At 42.2% G+C, this 23,104-nt stretch overlaps 1 long non-coding RNA gene across 1 annotated transcript in view; it reads left to right on the top strand.

The window, feature by feature from the left end:
* Positions 1–16,620, top strand: part of LOC141089242 (uncharacterized) — a 48,331-nt gene extending 31,711 nt beyond the window's left edge. Inside the window, exons 3-5 of the long non-coding RNA XR_012232221.1 lie at positions 2,392–2,527; positions 15,083–15,208; positions 15,285–16,620. This is a non-coding gene — a long non-coding RNA (uncharacterized lncRNA). The remainder of the gene's footprint in view (positions 1–2,391; positions 2,528–15,082; positions 15,209–15,284) is intronic.
* The last annotated feature ends 6,484 nt before the right edge of the window (positions 16,621–23,104 follow it).

Genomic DNA, 23,104 nt, shown 5'->3' with positions numbered 1-23,104 from the left:
CTTCTGCAGCCACTCACAAAGATAGCCACACATTGGACCTCATCTTCACCCGCCTCTGCTCAGTATCTAGCCTCTCTAACTCACTTCTTCCTTTTTCTGACAACAACCTACTTACATTCTCTTCCCTCTCCTCTCCAGGTCCACAATTCCCACCCCAAAAACTTGCACACCTTCGCAGAAATCTTAAACACCTCGATCTACACTCACTGTCTGAATCCCTCCTCCCTCTTACAGATATAAGTTCCCTGCCAATCTATATAACACCAAAATAGCTGTAGCTTTGGAATCAGATCACACATACCAAAGCTCACAAAATCAACAGACAGCCCTGGCACACCAGCCTAACCAAAGTATTGAGGCGAGCTTCCAGGGCTGCTGAGCGGAGATGGAAAAGATCCCACTCCAACGAGAACTTCATTGCAGTCAAACAGTCCCACACTACTTTCAAGGCCAGACTCGCTGCAGCAAAACAAACCTACTTCTCATCTTTCATATCCTACCTGTCTCACAATCCTAAACAGTTATTAAACTCCTTCAATTCTCTCCTCCCCCCCAGCACTTCCTTCTTTCTCACTCATCTCAGCTGAAGACTTTGCCTCATTTTTCTAGCAGAAGATTGATAACATCAGACACAGTTCTGGTCGACAATCCCCAGAGCCCTTCCTCCTAACTGCCCTGCCCTCCTCCTCCAAAACCAACTTCTCCACCATTTCAAAAGATTGACTCTACACTCTAGTCTCGAGATCACATCTCACCATCTGTACACTTGACCCGATCCCATCGCACTTCATCCCAAACCTCACCACAGTCTTCATCCTAACCCTAACCCATCTCTTCAACCTATCACTAACAACTGGTGTTTTCCCCTTAAGCTGTAAACATGCCTCAGTCACACCTTTCCTCAAAAAGCCCTCTCTTGACCCTTCCTCTGTATCTAGCGATCGCCCTATATCACTTCTCCCCTATGCCTCAAAACTACTGGAACAACACGTCCATCTTGAACTTTCCTCCCACCTCTCTTCTTGCTCCCTCCTTGACCACTTACAATCTGGCTTCCGGCCACACCACTCCACTAAAACTGCCCTAACTAAGGTCACCAATGACCTATTAACTGCCAAGGCCAAGAGACACTACTCTGTCCTCCTCCTACTGGACCTGTCCTCTGCCTCTGACAAAGTGGACCATTTCCTATTACTACAGATCCTCTCATCTCTTAGTATCACAGACTTGGCCCTATCTTGGATTGCGTCATACCTAACAAACCAGACATTCAGTGTCTCCCACTCGCACACCATCTCATCACCTCGCCCCCTATCTGTCCGAGTCCCGCAAGGTTCAGTCCTAAGACCCCTGCTCTTCATCTTTCTTCTCCGCTAGATTTCTAAAACTTAATATGGACAAAACAGAATTCATCATCTTTCTCCATCTCACGCGACCCTCCCCTCAATGGACTTATCCATTAAAGTAAATGGCTGCCCACTCTCTTCAGTCCCACAAGCTCGCTGCCTCGGGGTTATCCTTGACACATATACAAGCCCTTTCCACTTCCTGCCGACTTCAACTCAAAAATATTTCACGGATTTGTACATTCCTCAACCAAGGATCTGCAAAAACCCTAGTTCATACCTGCATCATTTCCCGCCTTGACTACTGCAAACTCCTGCTCTGTGGCCTCCCCTCTAACACTATCGCACCCCTCCAATCTATTCTAAACTCTTCTGTCCGACTAGTCCACCTGTCCCCCCACTATTCACCAGCCTCTCCCCTCTGTCAGTCCCTGCACTGGCTCCCCATTACCCAAAGACTCCATTTCAAAACCCTAACCATGACAAACAAAGCCATCCACAACCTAGGTCCTTCATACATCTGTGACCTCATCTCCCGGTACTTACCTGCACTCAACCTCCGATCCTCACATGATCTCCTTCTCTACTCCCCTCTACTCCCCTCTTATCTCTTCTTCAAACAATCGCATACAAGATTTCTCCAGTGCATCCCCCCTACTATGGAACTCTCTAACACAACATATCAGACTCTTGCCTACCATGGAAACCTTCAAAAAGAACCTGAAGACCTACCTCTTCTGACAAGCCTACAACCTGCAGTAATCACCGATTCACCAAAAAGCTGCACTACCAGCTCTACCCTCGCTTACTGTATCCTCACCCATCCCTTGTAGATTGTGAGTGCTCGCGGGCAGGGTCCTCTCATCCTGTACCAGTTTTGACTTGTGTTGTCTAAGATTATTTATTATGTATACCCCTCCTCAGATGTAAAGCGCCATGGAATAAATGGCGCTACAATAATAATAAATAATAAAAATAATAATCCATGTGAGGGAATACCCCAGTGTAAAATATCTGACCTGTAGGTAACTATTTTTTTTTTCAGCAAACTGGTGTCAAGAACTTACCTAAGACACTGTAACAAAATTGAAATTGTTCATTCATCTACAGCATGGTCACTTGCTGACCCATGGATCTGCTGCAGCGGATTAGCCTATATGCTATAATAATAGCTCCATCTGGTGAGTACAATCTAATTATTTTTATCCCATTTGCCTCGGATAAGACGCTATATTTGTGCTGATATCATCAGCAGTATTCGTATGAACTTGCCTAAGACACTGCAGTAAAATTTAAATTGAGGGCTGAAATGGCACCATTTTGACCCCACTGATATGCGATATGTGTGGCGGACAAACCCCAGTGTAATATATCTGGCCTATAGGTAACTTTTTTCAACAAACTGGTGTCAATAACTTGCCTAAGACATTGCAACAAAATTTAAATGGAGGCCTGAAATGGCACAATTTTGATTGCACTGATATGTGATTAATGTGACGGGGAAACCCCAGTTTATAATATCTGGCCTACATTTCTTTTCCAGCAAACTCGTGTCAATAACTTAGCTAAGACACTGCAACAAAATTTAAATGGAGGCCTGAAATGGCACAATTTTGAGTGCACTGATATGTGATTCGTGTGATGAAGAAACCCCAGTTTAAAATATCTGGCCTGTATTTTTATTTCATCAAACTGGTGTCAATAAGTTGCCGAAGACATTGCAACAAAATTTAAATTGAGACCTGAAATAGTAACATTTTGACCGCACTGATATGCAATCCGTGTGGCGGACAAACCCCAGTCTAAAATATCTGGCCTGTAGGTAACTATTTTTTTTCACCAAACTGGTGTTAATAAGTTGCCTAAGACATTGCAACAAAATTTAAATTGAGGCCTGAAATGGCACAATTTTGACCGCACTGATATGTGATCCATGTGGTGGACAAACCCCAGTTTAAAATACAGTGCTTTGCGAAAGTATTCAGCCCCCTGGAACTTTTCAACCTTTTCCCACATATCATGCTTCAAACATAAAGATACCAAATGTAAATTTTTGATGAAGAACCAACAGCAAGTGGGGCACAATTGTGAAGTTTATTAGTTATTTTAAATGTTGGTGGAAATTCAAAAACTGAAAGTGGGGTGTGCAATATTATTCGGCGCCTTTAACTTAATACTTTGTTGCACCACCTTTTGCTGCGATTACAGCTGCAAGTCACCTGGGGTATGTCTCTATCAGTTTTGTACATCGAGAGACTGAAATTCTTGCCCATTATTCCTTGGCAAACAGCTCGAACTCAGTGAGGTTTGATGAGATCGTTTGTGAACAGCAGTTTTCAGCTCTTTCCACAGATTCTCGATTGGATTCAGGTCTGGACTTTGACTTGGCCATTCTAACACCTAGATACGTTTATTTGTGAACCATTCCAATATAGATTTTGCTTTATGTTTGGGATCAATGTCTTGTTGGAAGAGAAATCTCCGTCCCAGTCTCTGGTCTTTTGCAGACTCCAACAGGTTTTCTTCAAGAAAGGTCCTGTATTTGGCTCCATCCATCTTCCCATCAATTTTAACCATCTTCCCTGTCTCTGCTGAAATAAAGCAGGCCCAAACCATGATTCTGCCACTACCATGTTTGACAGTGGGGATGGTATGTTCAGGGTGATGAGCTGTGTTGCCTTTACACCAAACATATCGTTTGGCATTGTTGCCAAAAAGTTTGATTTTGGTTTCATCTGACCAGAGCACCTTCTTCCATATGTTTGGTGTGTCTCCCAGGTGGCTTGTTGCAAACTTTAAATGACACTTTTTATGGATATCTTTGAGAAATGGCTTTCTTCTTGCCACTCTTCCATAAAGGCCAGATTTGTGCAGTGTACGACTGATTGTTGTCCTATGGACAGACTGTCCCACCTCAGCTGTAGATCTCTGCAGTTCATCCAGAGTGATCATGGGCCTCTTGGCTGCGTCTCTGATCAGTCTTCTCCTTGTTTGAGATGACAGTTTAGAGGGATGGCCGGGTTTTGGTAGATTTGCAGTGGTATGATACTCCTTCCATCTCAATATGTTGGCTTGCACAGTGCTCCTTGGGATGTTGAAAGTTTTGGAAATCATTTTGTTTCCAAATCCGGCTTTAAACTTCTCCACAACAGTATCACAGACCTGCCTGTTGTGTTCCTTGGTCTTCATGATGTGCATCAAAAAGAACCCTGAGACTATGACAGAGCAGGTGCATTTATACGGAGACTTGATTACACACAGGTGGATTATATTTATCATCATTAGTCATTTAGGACAACTTTGGATCCTTCAGAGATCCACAATGAACTTCTGGAGTGAGTTTGCTGCACTGAAAGTAAAGGGGCCAAATAATATTGCACGCCCCACTTTTCAGTTTTTGAATTTTCACAAAAATTAAAAAAAAAACAATAAATTTCATTCAACCTCACAATTGTGTTTCACTTGTTGTTGATTATTCACCAAAAATTTACATTTGTTATCTTTATGTTTGAAGCATGATATGTGGGAAAAGGTTGAAAATTCCAGGGGGTCGAATACTTTCGCAAGGCACTGTAGCTGTTATTTTACAGATGTAATATGGAAAGGATCTGGCTGTATTCTGCAGTGCCAACAAGCAAATGGAGCAGAAAAACTGTGTTCTCTGGATTGATTTTAAAGCATATAATCATCAGGATTAAGATCCAAATAAAAATTATTCCTGGCCCCTGATACCTGGGGCTATGTCTATAAATACCTGTGATAAGCAGCAGCAGCAGACAGAACTGGAATGGACCCTATTGCTGTATGCACTGTAGTCTCCACATACACTGCCTGCCTGCCTAGCACTGATATCTATGCAGCTATTAGTCCTCAGAAGGACTGTTAGTTGAGATGGATATGTGTATAATATATGGTATACCCACACTAACTACGAAGCAAACAAATCTCTCCCTAGCTCAGCAGCTACTCTCCCTACACAGCTGACTGTGACGAGGAGGGAGGCGCCAGGCCTGATATAGACCCAGTGTCGGACTGGTTGGCAAAGGCCCACCAGTAACATTTTTTCTTGGGGCCCACTGTTCAGTTACATGCAAAAATAACCATAAATTTTACTTTTCTTTCTATGTAATTTTGACTTAGCTAGCTTTTTTAATAAATGATTAGATTATTCCTTTTTGTGCAAATTGTGAATCAAGTTTAAGCATAGTCCTTCGCAAGGGCCTACCAGAGGATTCTCCTGTGGGCCAGTCCAAGCCCTGATGACAATCACTGTAATGCCACAACCAACATGGCTGCGGCATTCCAGTGTATGGTTCATGAAATCACTGCACATGTACAAGTTGAAAAATATGCTTCAAGTGAGGGTTTATTCATAGCAATTGGTGAAGCGACAGGCAAATGATGTTTCGGCCAGTTAATAGCCTTGATCACATAGTCGCTAGAAAAAATAGAAATATATACAGTGAGGTATTTTTTCAAGAAAACTAACTGTAGATATGTACATTCAATATTTACAATATATACTGTGTATATGTATAGTGTGGCTTGAGAGAATGTCCAAGATGTTATTTGAATAACTGTACATAGATGTCTAAGGATAATAATCACATTCATATAGAGCAGGCCTGGGTAAACTGTGGCCCGTGGGCCACATCCAGCCCCTGAGTGTTCCTGTGTGGCCTGCTGACAATCACAGCCAGAGGGCTGGAGACCTCACCTTTGTATGTGAGCGTTAACCCTTACCTCCCTCTTCGCTCCCAGCTTGTACTGTTGTATTTCCTGTGCAGGACAGGTAAGGGTTAAGTCCCCCATAGTACTTCCCCCTGTGATCTATGGCTTATCACATTCACTCCATAGACTGCAATAAGGATTCCCAACCCCTTCTGTCAGCTCCTGCCCATATGTGATTTGAATCTCTGCATGTGGAATAGAGGTGGGCGAATAACTTTTTTCCAATGTTCCCAATTTATTGCTTGATCAACTGCTATTACGTGTTCCGATAAGCTTTATTGCAACAAGTATTATCAGGCTATGTTCACACAACTGTAATATTTGTCCAAGTGCTGTCTATGAAAAAATAAATAAACCCGACCTCACACAGAGCACTAGGAGCAATGTTATGGAATTGAGCTATTTACATTACAGCTTGAAACTGTCTGTGTGAGAAATGTCACAACACCCACGGGTCTCTTCTGTATTTCGGATCAGACTCGCCTGTTGAAGTCTATGGGCGTGAAAAATAAAAAAATTGGATGCCATATGAATCATCCGTATAGCATCCGATTTTTACGATACATTTCCATTACTAACACAGGACACTATTTCTACTTTAAAATTTTATTCACTTCTGATGTCTAAAAATGGATGCCATATGGATGACAATACAGGTGGAAAATCGTCTTTTTTTTAGATGAAAATAATGATTTTTTTTATACGCTCATGTAAACTTCATCACATAAGCAACTGCTTTTTATAAAGTGACAAAATTAATATTACACAGAATTAAGGTTGATCCGAAACCAAAGGTGACTTTCATACTAAATTTAATTCATAATCTAATCACTTTTCTAATATATTTCAGTTAAGAAATTTCTACCTTTCCCTCTCTACTCTAACTTCCTGTCTGCTTGTGTGTTTTTTTTTTTAAACTTCCAATGACATTTTGCTAGAGAATCCCAGTGCATTTTGGGGTACTCACAGAGGCCATCATCAGGGGCAGAGGATGCTGTCACTGCCACAGCTGCTTTCCCCACCTTAAAATGAAGCGTCATCTGTTTCAGAGACTGGACTGGTCCCTGCCGGGTCATCTCTTCTCCTTAGAGCCAGCAAGGGAGCACACTGTCACTGTGCATTCAAAGGAATATAGCATAAGAACCTCATACTGATTATACATCACATTTTACAACCGACACATTATCAGGTGAGCAGGACTAGCTGAGCCTCCAAAACAGACATCACCTTTGGCGCCTAATTTCAGAGAGGGCGCAGAGGCTGTGGAAGTGTACACAGCGTCTGCCCCTGATGACAGCTCATTTGAGTATCACAGCTTGCACTGGTGAATCTCAAACAAAATGTCATGGGACGTTAAAAAAAAAGACAGGAAGTCAGAATGTAGAGGGTTCATTAGGGAATTTTTCACTGAAGTATATTAGAAAACAAGATTATATTATTACACTGAATAGATATACATTTAATATGAAATTCACCTTTAGTTTTGGACTGCCTCTTTAAGTTCAGCTGATTGGTTTGGCCCTTCACAGCAGTGCCAGTTTCTCATGTGACCCCTTGGGAAAACTACTGTATATACTCGTGTATAAGCCGACCCGTGTATAAGCTGACCCCCTTAATTTTGCCACAAAAAATGGGGAAAACTTATTGACTTGCGTATAAGCCTAGGGTGGAAAATGCAGCAGCTACTGGTAAATTTCAAAAATAAAAATAGATACCAATAAAAGTAAAATTATTTGAGACATCAGTAGGTTAAATGTTTTTGAAAATCCATATTGAATCAGTAGCCCCATATAATGCTCCATACAGTTCATGATGGCCCTATAAGATGCTCCATACAAAATTTGCCACATATAATGCTCCATAAAGATTAATAATGGCCCCATATGATGGTCCATAGAATAATATTCCCCATATGCTGCTCCATAAAGGTTATGGCTCCATAAGACGTTCCATAGATTATGCCCCATAAGCTGCTCCATAAGATGCTCCATTGAATATGCCCCCATATGCTGCCCCCATAAGATGCTCCATTAAATATGCCCCCATAAGATGCTCTATTGAATATGCTTCCATATGCTGCTCCCAAAAGATGCTCCACTGAATATGCCCCCATAAGATGCTCCATTGAATATGCCCCCATATGCTGCTCCCATAAGATGCTCCACTGAATATTCCCCCATATGCTGCCCCCATAAGATGCTCCACTGAATATGCCCCCATATGCTGCCCCCATAAGATGCTCCACTGAATATGCCCCATATGGTTCCCCCATAAGTTGCTCTATTGAATATGCCCTCATATGCTGCCCCCATAAGATGCTCCATTGAATATGCCCCCATATGCTGCCCCCATAAGATGCCCAATAGATTATGCCCCCATATATTGCTGCTATCACTACTGCAGGTATTAAAAAAAAGACATACTCACCTCTTGTTTCTGGGGGCCAGGTGCTGGTGTGCTGAGCAAGCGGAGACCCCGGCGCGCTATGAGGGACAGGTGTCGCCGCTGGCTCAGGACCCGGCACCTGAGATATTCACCTGTCCCGGTTCCAACACTGCTCGCTGCTGTCTGCCCGCCGGGTCCCTCTGTCAGTGACTGTTCAGGCAGAGGGCGCGCACTGACTACATCATCATGCCCTATGCTGTCTGAATGTCACTGACAGAGGGACCCGGCGAGCAGCATTGGACAAGGACAGGTGAATATAGCATATACTTACCTTCCCCTGGCGTGTCTCTGCAGCCCTTTCTCCCAAGGTCTCCCTTCCTTCCTTCAGCGGTCACATGGTACCACTCATTAAGTCATAAATATGCGCATATTCATGACTTTAATGAGCGGTACCATGTGACCACTGTAGGAAGGAAAGGAGACCATGGGACAAGTAGGGGTGCTGCAGAGACCGCGCCAGGAGTGGGTTAGTATGATGTCACACCCCCGCTCCCCCTCCCCCACCTACCCCCTGGCTATATCACTTGCATATAAGCCGAGAGGGGGACTTTCAGACCAAAAAATGGGCTGAAAATCTCGGCCTATACGCGAGTATATACGGTAATTTCTCACCCCTGATATAGAGGCATTTCAGAAGAAAGAAAAGTCACCCCCACTCACGTGATCCACCAGCACTCTATGTTAGGAGCGCTGATCGTGACTCAGCGCTACTCCACGCTAAGACACTGTAGTGTCAGCATCTACCACTGTTCCACCAACGGATGTGAATTTCCTCACACAAGATAAGTACACACAGTGTCTCTATATATTTACAGTGCCTTGCGAAAGTATTCGTCCCCCTGGGACTTTTCAACCTTTTCCCACATATCATACTTCAAACACAAAGATACCAAATGTAAATTTTTGGTGAAGAATCAATAACAAGTGGAACACAATTGTGAAGTTGAACGAAATTTATTGGTTATTTTAAATTTTTCTGGAAATTCAAAAACTGAAAAGTGGGGCATGTAATATTATTCGGCCCCTTTACCTTCAGTGCAGCAAACTCACTCCAGAATTTCATTGTGGATCTCTGAATGATCCAATGTTGTCCTAAATGACTAATGATGATAAATATAATCCACCTGTGTGTAATCAAGTCTCCGTATAAATGCACCTGCTCTGTCATAGACTCAGGGTTCTGTCTGAAGCACAGAGAGCATCATGAAGACCAAGGAACACAACAGGCAGGTCTGTGATGCTGTTCTGGAGAAGTTTAAGGCTGTGTGCCCACGTAGCGATTTTTAAGCGTTTTTGCCGCAATTTTCGGCACGAAAACGCTGCGAAAACGTTTAAAAATCGTGTACAGAACGCCCCCATGCATTCCTATGGCATTCTGCACATGCTGTGCTAATGCTGCGCTTTTTTCCGCGGTGGAATCGCATCGCGGAAAAAATTGCAGCATGCTCATACTTTTGTGCAGAATCGCAAAGAATTGCCGCGATTCCGCACCCATAGGAATGCATGAGAATCGCTTACTTCCCGCATGTGGCTATGCCCACCATGCGGGAAGTTAAGCGTCTCATGTGCGGTTGGTACCCACGGTGTGGAGGAGAGGAGACTGTCCTCCAGGCCCTGGGTACCATACCCTTGTAAAAAAAAGAATAACAAAATAAAAAATCGGGGTATATTTACCTTCCGATGTCCCGCGCTGCATTCCCGGCCTAGCGTTCCCAGTAATGCCTTGCGTCAAGGTCCTGTAATGATGCAGTCTTGCGTGACTCTAGTGGTCTCACGAGATCGCTATAGCAACGCGAGACTACGTCATCACAGGTCTCGCAAGGCATTACTGGGAACGCTGAGGCCCGGGATGGCAGCGTGGGATGCCGGAAGGTAAATATACCCTGATTTTTTTATTTTTTTAGCATTTTAACATTCTATCTTTTACTATTGATGCCGCATAGGCGGCCTCAATAGTAAAAACCTGGTCACACTTGTCAAACACTATGTTTGATGAGTGTGACCAACCTGTCAATCACTTTCCAAGCGATGCTTCAAATCGCTTGGAAAGTGCTTGAATATCGCACGTGAAAATCGCGGCAAAATCGCGATCATAATCTCGGTAAAATTGCGGTGAAATCGCGCGGAAAAAAACGCGCGATTTCTGGGAAGGAGTCCGGCTTTTTAGTGAGCGTTTTAAAATGCTACGTGGGCATATAGCCTTAAGCCGTATTTGGATATAAAATGATTTCCAAAACTTTAAACATCCCAAGGAGCACTGTGCAAGAGATCATACTGGAGTGGAAGAAGTATCATACCACTGCAAATCTACCAAGACCCAGCCGTCCCTCTAAACTTTGCCTCAAACAAGGAGAAGACTGATCAGAGATGCAGCCAAGAGACCCATGATCACTCTGGATGAACTGCAGAGATCTACAGCTGAGGTGGGACAGTCTGTCCATAGGACAACAATCAGTCGTACACTGCACAAATCTGGCCTTTATGGAAGAGTGGCAAGAAGAAAGCTATTTCTCAAAAATATCCATAAAAAGTGTTGTTTAAAGTTTGTAACAAGCCACCTTGGAGACACACCAAACATGTGGAAGAAGGTGCTCTGGTCAGATGAAATCAAAATCAAACTTTTTGGCAACAATGCCAAACGATATGTTTGGCGTAAAGGCAAGACAGCTCATCACCCTGAACACACCATCCCACTGTCAAATATGGTGGTGGCTGCATCATGGTTTGGGCCTGCTTTTCTTCAGCAGGGACAGGGAAGATGGTTAAAATTGATTGGAAGATGGATGGAGTCAAATACAGGACCATTCTTGAAGAAAACCTGTTGGAGTCTGCAAAAGACCTGAGACTAGGACAGAGATTTGTCTTCCAACAGGACAATGATCCCAAACATAAAGCAAAATCTACAATGGAATGGTTCACAAATAAACGAATCCAGGTGTTAGAATGGCCAAGTCAAAGTCCAGACCTGAATCCAATCAAGAATCTGTGGAAAGAGCTGAAAACTGCTGTTCACAAATGATCTCCATCAAACCTCACTGAGCTCAAGCTGTTTGCCAAGGAAGAATGGGCAAGAATTTCAGTCTCTCAATGTATAAAACTGATAGAGAAATACCCCAAGCGTCTTGCAGCTCTAATCGCAGCAAAAGGTGGTGCAACAAAGTATTAAGTTAAAGGGACGAATAATATTGCACGCCCCACTTTTCAGTCTTTGAATTTCCCAAAAAAATGTAAAATAACCAATAAATTTCATTCAACTTCACAATTGTGTCCCACTTGTTGTTGATTCTTCACCAAAAATTTACATTTGGTATCTTTTTGTTTGAAGCATAATTTGTGGGAAAAGGTTGAAAAGTTCCAGGGGGCCGAATACTTTCGAAAGGCACTATAATACCACTTATTTGTGCTACATTCTTGGTCTCCACAGCGCAACTGCTCCACACCAAAACTGACCATGTGGGACCAATTCCAGTTGGCATCTGGGAACAGATCCCTGCGTGTATCCCTTCATGTGTGGTAATTACCATATATCATTTTATGCACACTGATTACCATCAAAGGCTGCTTCTTTATCTATTTTAATTATATTCCAGTTCCAATATAGGACCCAAAACTCAGATTGCTTCACTCCACACAAGACCAACCTATATCATTGGGGTATGTCCATAAACATTCAGATTGAAATATACCAATCAGAATGATATATGTGATATACTTTTTCCTAATTACCTCTATTCTACCTCTCTATCCTTCCTGCACTTGGAACAATGTTACCTGGTTTTGTACCTCTATCGATACACACAGGCAATATGAAAGATTTTCTTTCCATCCGGCACTAGTAACCTTGATAAACCGTAATCAACTATATATAGATATTGTCATACAGTCTGACCTTGGTTAACATTTTTCTATTATCCCCAACAGGATATATCGTATTGTATGATCTACCTCAAATACCACAGTACAGGGACATAACTGTTTCTGACCTATGATGTTACATTAAAAGGGGTGGGCTAGCTCATAGTTACTTTGAACTAACATCTCAGTATACCATTCTAATGTCCTCCTCTTTTGACTTTTCCTTCTTCTGAAATGCCTCTATATGAATTTGATTATTATCCTTAGGCATCTATGTACTGTTATTCAAATAACATCTTGGACATGCTCTCAAGCCGCTCTCTACATATGTATATATTATAAATATTATTTGTACATAACTACAATTTACTTTTTTTTAAAAAATACATCACTATATATTTCTGTTTTTCTAGCGACTATGTGATCAAGGCTATTAACTGGCCAAAACGCCATTTGCCTGTCGCTTCACCAATCACTATAAATAAACCATCACTTGAAGCATATTTTTCAACTTGTTCGTGTGCAGTGATTTCATGAACTACTGTTTACGGGGCCATAGGCTCCTTTCACTAACACCATTATACCAATTTAAGTTGAGTGCTAGCCATCGGATTCTTTGAGCATTACAGTGTGTGGCAGACAATCCCTGCATGTTCATTGGCTCTGTAAAGAGCACCAAACATGCAGGGCAGGGACCTGAGCTCCCACTGAGGAGCCACGGAAATACTCGGGTGAGCACCGAGTAGTGACGAGCATGCTCACTCATCACTACCCACTAGAACTAGGTTGGATTGTGAAGACGGAGCTGATCCCTGTGTTTCTTGTTGCATACCAATCCATATACCTCTGTTATATTATTGCTTGTCAAATATTTTGTAAATATTGTCCTTTTGTGATTTGCCATTTTCAGCATCTGTTTCAATTTCATATTGTTAATAAAATAAGTAAATTGTTCTTTCTTCCTTGTACCTCCGGCGTTGCATTTAGCTACCTGCTTACACAAGCAATTACCTTCATAAGTCACATGCTTAGTGAAAGGAAGTCCAACTGTGTGCACTGTAAGTGTCACATGGTCCATCAGTATATATACAACTTTACTGAGAGGTCCCAGAGGCTGCAACATTATTAAATAAGAGCCATTACTAACCAAAAAGTGCCGTAAATACCAAGGTGATCTCCAAACATGTCAGGGACAAAGTGATTTAGAAGTACAAATCAGGGTTTGGGTTGTAAAAAAAAAATCCCTGTCTCTGATGATCACCCGAATCACCATCAAATCATTCATCATCAAATGGAAAGAACATGGAACAATAACAAACGTGCCAAGAGAGGGACACCCACCAAAACTCTTAGCCTGGGCAAAGTGGGCATTAATCAAAGAGGTAGCAAAGAGACCAATGGTAACCTTGTAGGAGCTACAGCGTTCCCAAGCAGCAAATGATGCATTTGTCCAAACGACCACAAAAAACACTCAATATAGATTGCCTTTATGGAAAAATTGGCAGAAAAAAACTCTTTACTTACACACACAAATTGTAAGGCTTATTTTGTGCTTGCCAAAATACATGTGGAAGACTCCACAAATGTATGGAGGATGGTGCTGTTGTCAGATGAGACCAAAACTGAACTTATTGACCATCAAGGTAAACACTATGTCTGGCGCCAAACCAATACAGCTCATCACCCGAAGAACACTATCCCAACAGTGAAACATGGTGGTGGCAGCATTATGCTCTGGGGATGTTTTTTGTCAACCAGGCAGGGAAAATGGTCCAAGTTAAGAGAAGATGGATGATGCAAAATACAGGGATATTTTTGAGCAAAACCTGTTTGTCAGTCAGTGCTTTGAGACTGGGATGGAAGCTCACCTTCCAATAAGACAATGACACAAAGCATACTGCTAAAGCAACATTGGAGTGCTTTATGGGGAAACGTGTAAATGTTTTAAAGTGGCCTAGTCAAACAACAGACCTTAATTCAATTGAGAATATGTGGTCAGACTTGAAGATTATTGTTCAACAAAAGAAACTATCTAACTTGAAGGAGCTGGAGCCGTTTTGCCTTGAGGAATGGGCAAAAATCCCAGTGGCAAGATGTAGAAAGCTCATAGAGACTTAAACATAGCGACTTGCAGCTTTAATTGCAGTAAAAGGGAGCTCTACAAAGTACTGACTTGAGGAAGGTGAATAGTTATAGACATGTTCACTGCTGTAGGCAACCCTAAAAAAAATAAACAGTGAAACTCCAAATCATGAGGTAGCAAAATAAAAAAATGCCGTTGGGGTGAATACTTTCGCAAGCCACTGTATTTGAAAGACAACTTATGTCTGTTGTTCATGCACCCGTGTTTTCAGACTTTTTTTAAAAATAGAATCATGATTATCGATTGCATAAAAGCAACACCACAATAGCAATTTGCTAAATAATGTATTTCAATGAAATTTGGGCTGTCAATTTTTCTTTTCTATTTCATATTCTTTCTATATTTCCCAGTAGATTAAATGCCAACAAAACCAGCTCAGCTCCTTTTGCTGTTGATTGCAAAGATTAAAATGTGAAAGAGGTATTCAACACCCCATTCCCCTCTATGTATATGACACACAAATAATAACATGTCACAATAAGGGAAATTCTTACAGTTACTTAAATATACCATAATAATAATAAATATGTAAATGTATGCAAATGACTTTGAATCTAAATAGAGAGCAAAATCCAGGATATGTCCACGAAGAGCATCAGCACACATCCTGAGCAAGTATCTCTGCAAGTCCTCAGACCAGACATGAAGACTTTCCTGTGGATTCTCAGTGCTGTGCTGTCTCTACAAAGTGGGTCTCATTGCAGAAAAAAATATATTTGTTTGTCAGTACTAAAAAATCTCATTAACTTTTTATTATTTTGCAGGTGTCACATCACAAATCACAATGGTGGAGACAGGTCCTGGGGTTGTGAGACCATCAGAGACTCTGGACTTGACATGTAAAGTGACCGGTGCTGCCCTCACTGACAGCACTAACATGTATTGTGTTCACTGGATCAGACAACCTGAAGGGAAAGGACTGGAGTGGTTGGGGGCATTATGTCATGAGAATAGCAAATATTATGGCCAGTCTGTCCAGGGACATATGACTCTATCAAGAGACACAAATAAGGGAGAAGTTTATTGTAAACTCACTGGGGTGAGACCTGAAGAATCTGGGACATATCATTGTGCTAGACAGTCACAGTGTAACAGATGGGCTGAGGACATGTACAGAAACTAAGAAGAAGACAAGACATAATTTCTGTCTGGATGTTTTGTGTATTGCCTTTGAAATCTTGTGAATGCTTTGGTCATGCCAAGGGCAGAATGTGGGGTACTTTCCTAACTGTGGGGAATGGCACTGCTAACGTATTGCACATGGCAGCTCTACCTTGCTCTTTTTGGCTTAAACATTCTACCTTTTTCTCCACACGTCATATTGATTTGGCCCATACATGATGCATAAACTTGTATTTATAAGACTACATGGCCACGTCCTGAGAGTTTCCATTGCATATGGACGTGTACAAGCTTTTTCTATCAAATTCCCAACAAATGTTTTATGCTTGAATCTATATTCCTGAACAGTGTGACGCATTCGGATCATTTTTTCGTGGAGTTATTCTCTCCTAGAGTTATTATTCTGTACTGAGCCATTTCTCTCTAAAAAGCTGTATGGCCTCTAGGCATTAAAACCCCAATTCATTAATACTGGCTTCTCATTCTCCAATCTTAATAAGGGATGTGCAAGAATAAGAAGCACCAAATTAATTAAAAAGCCCATGCCTTTTAATGATTTTGGCACATCTTAGTAGTGGCGTTTGCCTCTGTTCTCCTTGCTAGACATGCTACTTAATTCTTGGACTGGAGAAACATTTTTGGCCTATGAAGAGCCACCATTTTTGAAGAAATTGACAGTAAAAGTAACCACGCCCTGTTTCAACCTGGCTCCTCCCCAACCCCACCCACTCGATGCATAAAAATATTGAAATTTTTCAAAGTTTTTAATGCCAGTTTTCTGATGTAAACACTTTGATGAATCAGGTGCTAAGATTTTCTGAACATATGTATGAGCCTTCACTTAAAGGAAACCTCCAACATTCATAAGTGCTATTTACCTGCAGATATAGGAGTAGTTAGCAGGTCTATAGTGTTTAAATCCTGTGCTTAGTGGATCTGTGGCTGCAGAGAGAAAATAAAAGTTTCTTTTATTGTATATACTGAGCGTGCTATGTTCACTAACCAGTACTTCGATTGTCAGCCTGCTCTACTCTGCATTTACACTCTGTGGAACCAATGTGCCAGAAGAGAAACCACCGGAGCAATAGGTGCAGGAGGGCATGACTTTTGGGATGGGCGGATCTTTTAACTCCTGCAGTTTTGTGTGTATAGCGGAGTAGATTTTAAGCAAGAGTTTGTGCCTGGTGTGCCACTGTGAGGAGGGTGGGGCTTATTTAGGTGAGGTAACTCTGTCTCTTTTGTGAGGATGGTGGGGGCTGGTCTCTCTCTGTGAGGGGGGTTTATATAGAGGAGGTAAATTGTCTTTCTACCTCTTTCTTTCACCATATGAAATGGAGAAGACATCAGACAGGGAAGTATAATACTGGGGGTTTATCACGCCACATTATAGCTAGCTCCTACATTATGTATGGGATTAATATTACCTCAGAAATTCATGTAGCCACTCATGGGGTCATCACTTCACATTACAGATGTTAGGAGCACATTCACTTTAGACATCATGAAGGTTCTGCTCTTACATCATGTATGGGATCAATATTACCTCAGAATTCATGTATCTGCCATGTCTGCAGGGTAAGGAAGTGTAGTACTGGGGTCATCACCTCACATTAAATATGATTTTAGGAGCACATTCATCCGTGTAGTATCAGCTCCTACATCATATATGGGATTAGTGATACCTCTGAGATTCATGTGGCCACCATGTTCACTAGTGTGGCTGCTACAGGTCTACAGGGTCTGCCATTAACATGGTGGAGCTGGGTTTACTGGACACTGCTGAGAGGAGAGCAGTTGGGGGATGATATATGTATGAGAGGACAGAGCATGGACACATACATTGTCTGCCATTAGTTCTGTGTGCTGGAGATAAGGGTGAGAGGGAAGAGTTGGGGGATGGTGTTTGTTTGATGAGGATACTGGCCTTGCTGTGCTCATTATTTTTTCTCCCCTTCCCATTTATGGAGTCTTGTGACCTGTATGTGACCTCATCTTTGCGATATGCTGATCATTTTGTGTGTTACAGATTCAATGCAACCAGGTTGCTTTCACTATATATGTGGTATCTGTGTAAAGGCTCCATCCAAATGTGCTCTATACTTACATGTTACATGATATCACTTCTCACTCTGCTATATACGGATCATGCTGTGTATAAAGATACTGTGTATACAGGATTCCTCATCTAATAGAGGAAGAGGTAGGGTGCATCATTGATTCACAGTTGGTGTGCCGAAATCAGTACCTAAAGCCCCCGTTACACATAGCAATATCGCTAGCAATATCACCGCTGCTCATCGCTGGTCGCGTGAGAACGGCCTGGGCTGTTTCTCATCGTCAGCTTCCTGCTGGGCTTCCTGTGGCGCCGACGAGCGATGCGTGGACGTCAGGATCGCCGCGTCTGACAGGTAAGTAGCGACCCCCGACCCCTGCGATGTCGCTGGTGAGATCTGCCTGTGTGACCAATTAGCGACAGGTAAGTAGCGACCACCACCTGTCGAGATCGCTGGTGCATTGCTAAGTGTAACGGTACCCTAATAATATAATCTTTATTTTTTTTTATAATCTTTATTTTTATATAGCGCTAACATATTCCGCAGCGCTTTACAGTTTGCACACATTTTTCATCACTGTCACTGATGGGGCTCACAATCTAGATTCCCTATCAGTATGTCTTTAGAGTGTGGGAGGAAACCAGAGTGCCCGGAGGAAACCCACGCAAACACGGGGAGAACATACAAACTCCTTGCAGATGTTGTCCTTGGTGGGATTCGAACCCAGGACTCACCACTGAGCCACCGTGCTGCTCCATCCACTGAAGGGATATTCCATTGAGGATCGGTCATGGGTTCCAGCCAGTTGTGTGGACGCTGATCGACAGGTGTGGGCTTTTTCTTCCAGATACCCTGAGATGCCTGGGGGTCCAGTGGCCCCCCGTTAAGAGAGTGGTACTGTCATGGTTAGGACATGGCTAATGTCCTGTTCTCTCAGGGTTAAATTTACTGGCCTCCCTTTTGGGAGGGGTATTTATACTCACTCCAGACTAGGATTCCCTGTCAGCTTTACTGTTGTTCTGACTGTGTGTCTGACCCCCTGGTGTGCGTGTTTACTGCATTGCTTGATTGCCTCCCATGTATGACCTGGTCTGTCCGCTCACTCTGCTCTCTGTCTCACATTTTGGTACTATTGTCTTCTTCAGTTCTGACCTGGCTTGGCTATTGTTACTCCATTACAGTTTGTCCTTATTGTACCGCACCACTTATTCTGGCTTTTTGACCTCTGGCTTCCCTTCTGGCAATCCCCTGTCTCAACCCATTGGTACCTTGTGATCTCCAGGTTCTGATCTTAACTTGTTTGACTACTCTCCTGTGTTTATCATCTCCTTTGCACCACGGCGTCTTGCTCCTCCCCTGACCTTCTCCTACTCTGTCACATGGTACAGGTCCTGGTTGGTACCTGGTTAGTTACCCAGCGCTTTACTCAGCTCCCTTGCTGCTGTGTGCAGCTCTCCTTGCAGCAGTAATACCCGGGAGTCCTGACAAAAAATAAATAAATTGCAATTGGCTGCTCCGAGCTAGGAACAGCGTCTGGAGGGGAGGAAAGAGAAAAGAGAAAAAAAAATAACCTGCCATTCAACACAATCTGTCACTTCAAGGACCCTCTCTTTTGTTCATGTGACTTGAGAAGGCTGAGGCACGAAATTTTACTGTTTATATTGACCAACTCTTGTTTGTTTTAAGGTCGTCTTCTGGATAAAGTACAAATTTATGACGAACTTTGACACTCTCAGTGCTGGAATGAATGTGTCGCATGGATTTATGTCTTTTTACATCAATTAAGGAATTTCCTTTTAAAACCTTGCGGGGCATCACAACACAGAACTAGACCCCAATCGGAGGACCATAAAACATCCAGACTCCTTATCTATGAACTGGTCCAATGTTTATATTTATGTTTCTCCCTCTCCCATATTGATAGTTCTGCTTCACGTCACTTGTCTTATCTATTGCATTTTTTCTAGGCTGTATTGTGCATAAATATGTTACTTCAGATTTTGTATTAGTCTAGCCTGATGAAGAGACCTGAGTAGTCTCGAAAGCTTGCAATTTGTTACCATCTTTTCAGTTAGCCATTAAAAGGTATCAACTACTGAGCACTCTCAATCCTGAATATTTTTTTGGATAAAGTAGTGCATTAAACTGAAGAACAGTATACCTAAGCTGTGTGCCCTTGAGTCAGTGGGGGCCCCGTCACACATAGAGATCTCGCTAGCGAGATCACTGCTGAGTCACAAGTTCTGTGACGCAACAGCGATCTCACCAGCAAGATCGCTGTGTGTGACAGCGGTCAGCGACCGGCCCCCCTGCTGGTATCGCTGATCGCTCTTGGAAAGCCCTGGATATTTCTTTGATCGCTGGTCTCCCACTGCGTGTGACAGGCGGGAGACCAGCGATCAGCTGGTAACTAAGGTAAACGCAGGGTTTCTAAGCACCGTGCAGTGCCTAGAAACCCTCTGTGTACCTTAGTTACCAGCGTGCTGATGCAGGGAGCTGGTAACTAAGGTACACATTGGGTTTCTAAGTGACACACGTCCCTTAGAAACCCTCTGTGTACCTTAGTTACCAGCTCCCTGCATCAGCGCGCTGGTAACTAAAGTACATGGCGGCGCCGGGCGCTCGGCGTCACTGGTGCTGATCGCTGATGAAGCTGTCTGTTTGACAGCTCACCAGCGATCACATAGCGACTCACCAGCGATCCTGACATGTTGATATCATTGTCGGAATCGCTGGTGAGTCGCTATGTGTGATGGTACCTTAAGAGTGAAGTAATCAAGCAAGATGTTTTCCTTGATGATTTTGACCCAGTTAGAGCGGTTAACAGAAAATGTCATCAAGTGCATTAAAACAATCAACAATGGCATGGCAGGGTTATTCATAATGCATTCGTACATTTTTTCTGCTATAGGTTTATTTCAATTACTATGTCCAAATATTATTAAAGTTATTTAAGGGTCGGTTTTGATGTTATATTGTGTATAGCTTTTAATTTCTCCTTATTTATAGTATCTTTCTCTTTATATAAACTCATCACTTTTTCCAGTAGTAGTAGAGAGTGGGTTTAAGAAATGATTCCTGCACAGCACAGCTACTGTATATAGTGGTGGTTTCTAGAACCAAAAAAACGGTGAATTGGTGAATTATTAGAGCTAGCTACGATACATGCAGCATAATAGTTTTTGAGGCATGATAGATGTCATTTTACAGGTATTCAGACTGTGGCTACCACCTTTATTATGGTTTACTTTTCACATTCCCCATGATGGGATCCTCATTGCAGGATTTCTAGTGAACCCTCCATCTGGAACAATATCTTTACTACTGAGTTAGGGAATAATGTGCCTGTCAGGCGCAGGCTAGAAAAATACCTATATCATCTAATTTTTGCAATTTCAGTGCTCTAAAAGTGATCAGTGACCTTCATAGAGATGTAATAAAAGAGACCACACATAATCAGGTGCAAAAAAGACCATTTACTTAACATAAAAGTAATAACTCTGAAATACAAACATTTCAAAACTCCCACCAAATAGCCCCAGTTTGACGCTGACAAATAACTCTATAAAGAAAATTTAGGGAAACAAATTTAATTTTTAGGTACATAAAGTAATATTGCACACGTATTCATTCAGAATTAGATCCTGAAATTTCCCCAGAAAAAACACATTTGCAGAGCAAACAGCAAGAATTACACATCATTTTTGCATGTGTCAGGCAGATTGCATTATGACATTGTGACATTCATAATTAGAAAGCCTTCTGTTTCCGCTTTCCGTGGTGCAGGTGGTGCATCTCCTTCTTTTGGGAGGTGATGCAGGTGGTGGATTTTCACTATCATCTTCTGGGCGGAATCTTTTGAGCTGAACTTGAAGGCGAGAGGGGATACAGATAGTTTTCATACTTCTCCAGCGTAGCTCTCCAAGCACTAGTTCATGGGCCAATTTTTTCAGATAGACTCGTCTACGGAGTGGTTCAAGCTGGTTTTCAAGGTAAATGACTTGTGAATTCATACCACCCAAATTCAACATTGTGAAAAATCTGACCATTGGCCAGCGCTTGGTGTTTCTGCTGACGCTGAAAGTTGAGCACATCTAATCAGCTGTATCAACACCCCCTTTGGTTGCATTATAAAATGTAATTATCTCCTTTTTTTGTGCCTCAGACCCAGGATCGACGGCACCATCATTATGAAGTGTTGAGAGAAGAAGTACATTTTTTTTTCGCGTGGTACATAGGAAACCAAAACCTTTTCATCATGGAATGCAAACAAACTGCTGTACTGTTTTCTCCCTTTCACACTTACAAACTATGTAGGCAATTCTTTTTATTTTTTCTTACAGTTCTGACACATGAAAGCTTCTGCATTTTCAGATAATCAATCAGATCACAATTTGAAAACCAATTGTCAGCTGTTATATTGCGACCCGATCCAAATAAGGGCTCAGCTATTCTTTTTACAACATCACTGGGTTTGTTGCTGACACAGTATGGACCTTCTGGTTGTTTTCCTGCATAGATTTCAAGGTTGTATGTGTAGGTCTTACTGGCATCAACAAGGGCATAAATTTTTATTCCATATTTGCAAGGCTTTGATGGAATGTATTGACGAAATGCACATCTACCACGAAAACCAGGCAGCATTTTATCAATAGTGAGATTCACCCCAGGGCAATAGCTTTTCTTACAGTTTTCCACAAATTTTTGGAATAAATCGCGAATTGGAGCAAGTCGGTCATATGTTTTACGTTTGGTTCGGGTAGTTCTGTCGTTAAAAACCGAAGGAAACTAATTAGAACCTTGAATCTTTTTAGAGACATAACAAGGCCAAATTTTTCAATTCCATCACCATCTTTACCCCAAAGTTCCTCCAAACTTTGTCGATTTGCCCTATAAGCTCTTGCAAGGTATAACAATCCAAAAAAAGCATGCAGTTCTATTTAATCTGTGGCCTTGATGATTCTGTTGCAGATGAACTTGTCCTTTATAATGTCTATATATTGGTTTGTGTATGTGACAATAGAGTCCAGAATGTCATGTGTAGTGTTGAGCATTCCGATACTGCAATATCGGGTATCGGCCGATATTCTTTGTATCGGAGTTCCGATACTTTTAGAATATCGAATACCGGAATCGGAAGTTCCCATAATGCAATGAGCCAGTTTGATTTTATTCAGGCAATGAGGAATCCTAAGAAGTGTGGGCACTGGGCATATCCTGTTATGCATGTTAGGCATGTTAACTAATGGCATGGCTATGATTGGCTGCTGAAATGATGTCATGATGCACTATAAAAGCCGCCGCCGCCATTTTGGGTTCACTCTGCTGTGAATTTACTTAGGGACAGGACGCTGCTGTTCTGACTCTGAGGGACAGTTTGAGCTAGCGATTTGCTTTATTGTGCTTTA

This window comes from Dendrobates tinctorius, unplaced genomic scaffold (assembly GCF_039654945.1).
Source record: "Dendrobates tinctorius isolate UK_male_01 unplaced genomic scaffold, ASM3965494v1 ptg000044l, whole genome shotgun sequence".
Taxonomy (NCBI): Eukaryota; Metazoa; Chordata; class Amphibia; order Anura; family Dendrobatidae; genus Dendrobates; species Dendrobates tinctorius.
Note: the sequence above shows the minus strand (reverse complement) of the source record. Positions and strands in the feature narration are given on the sequence as shown.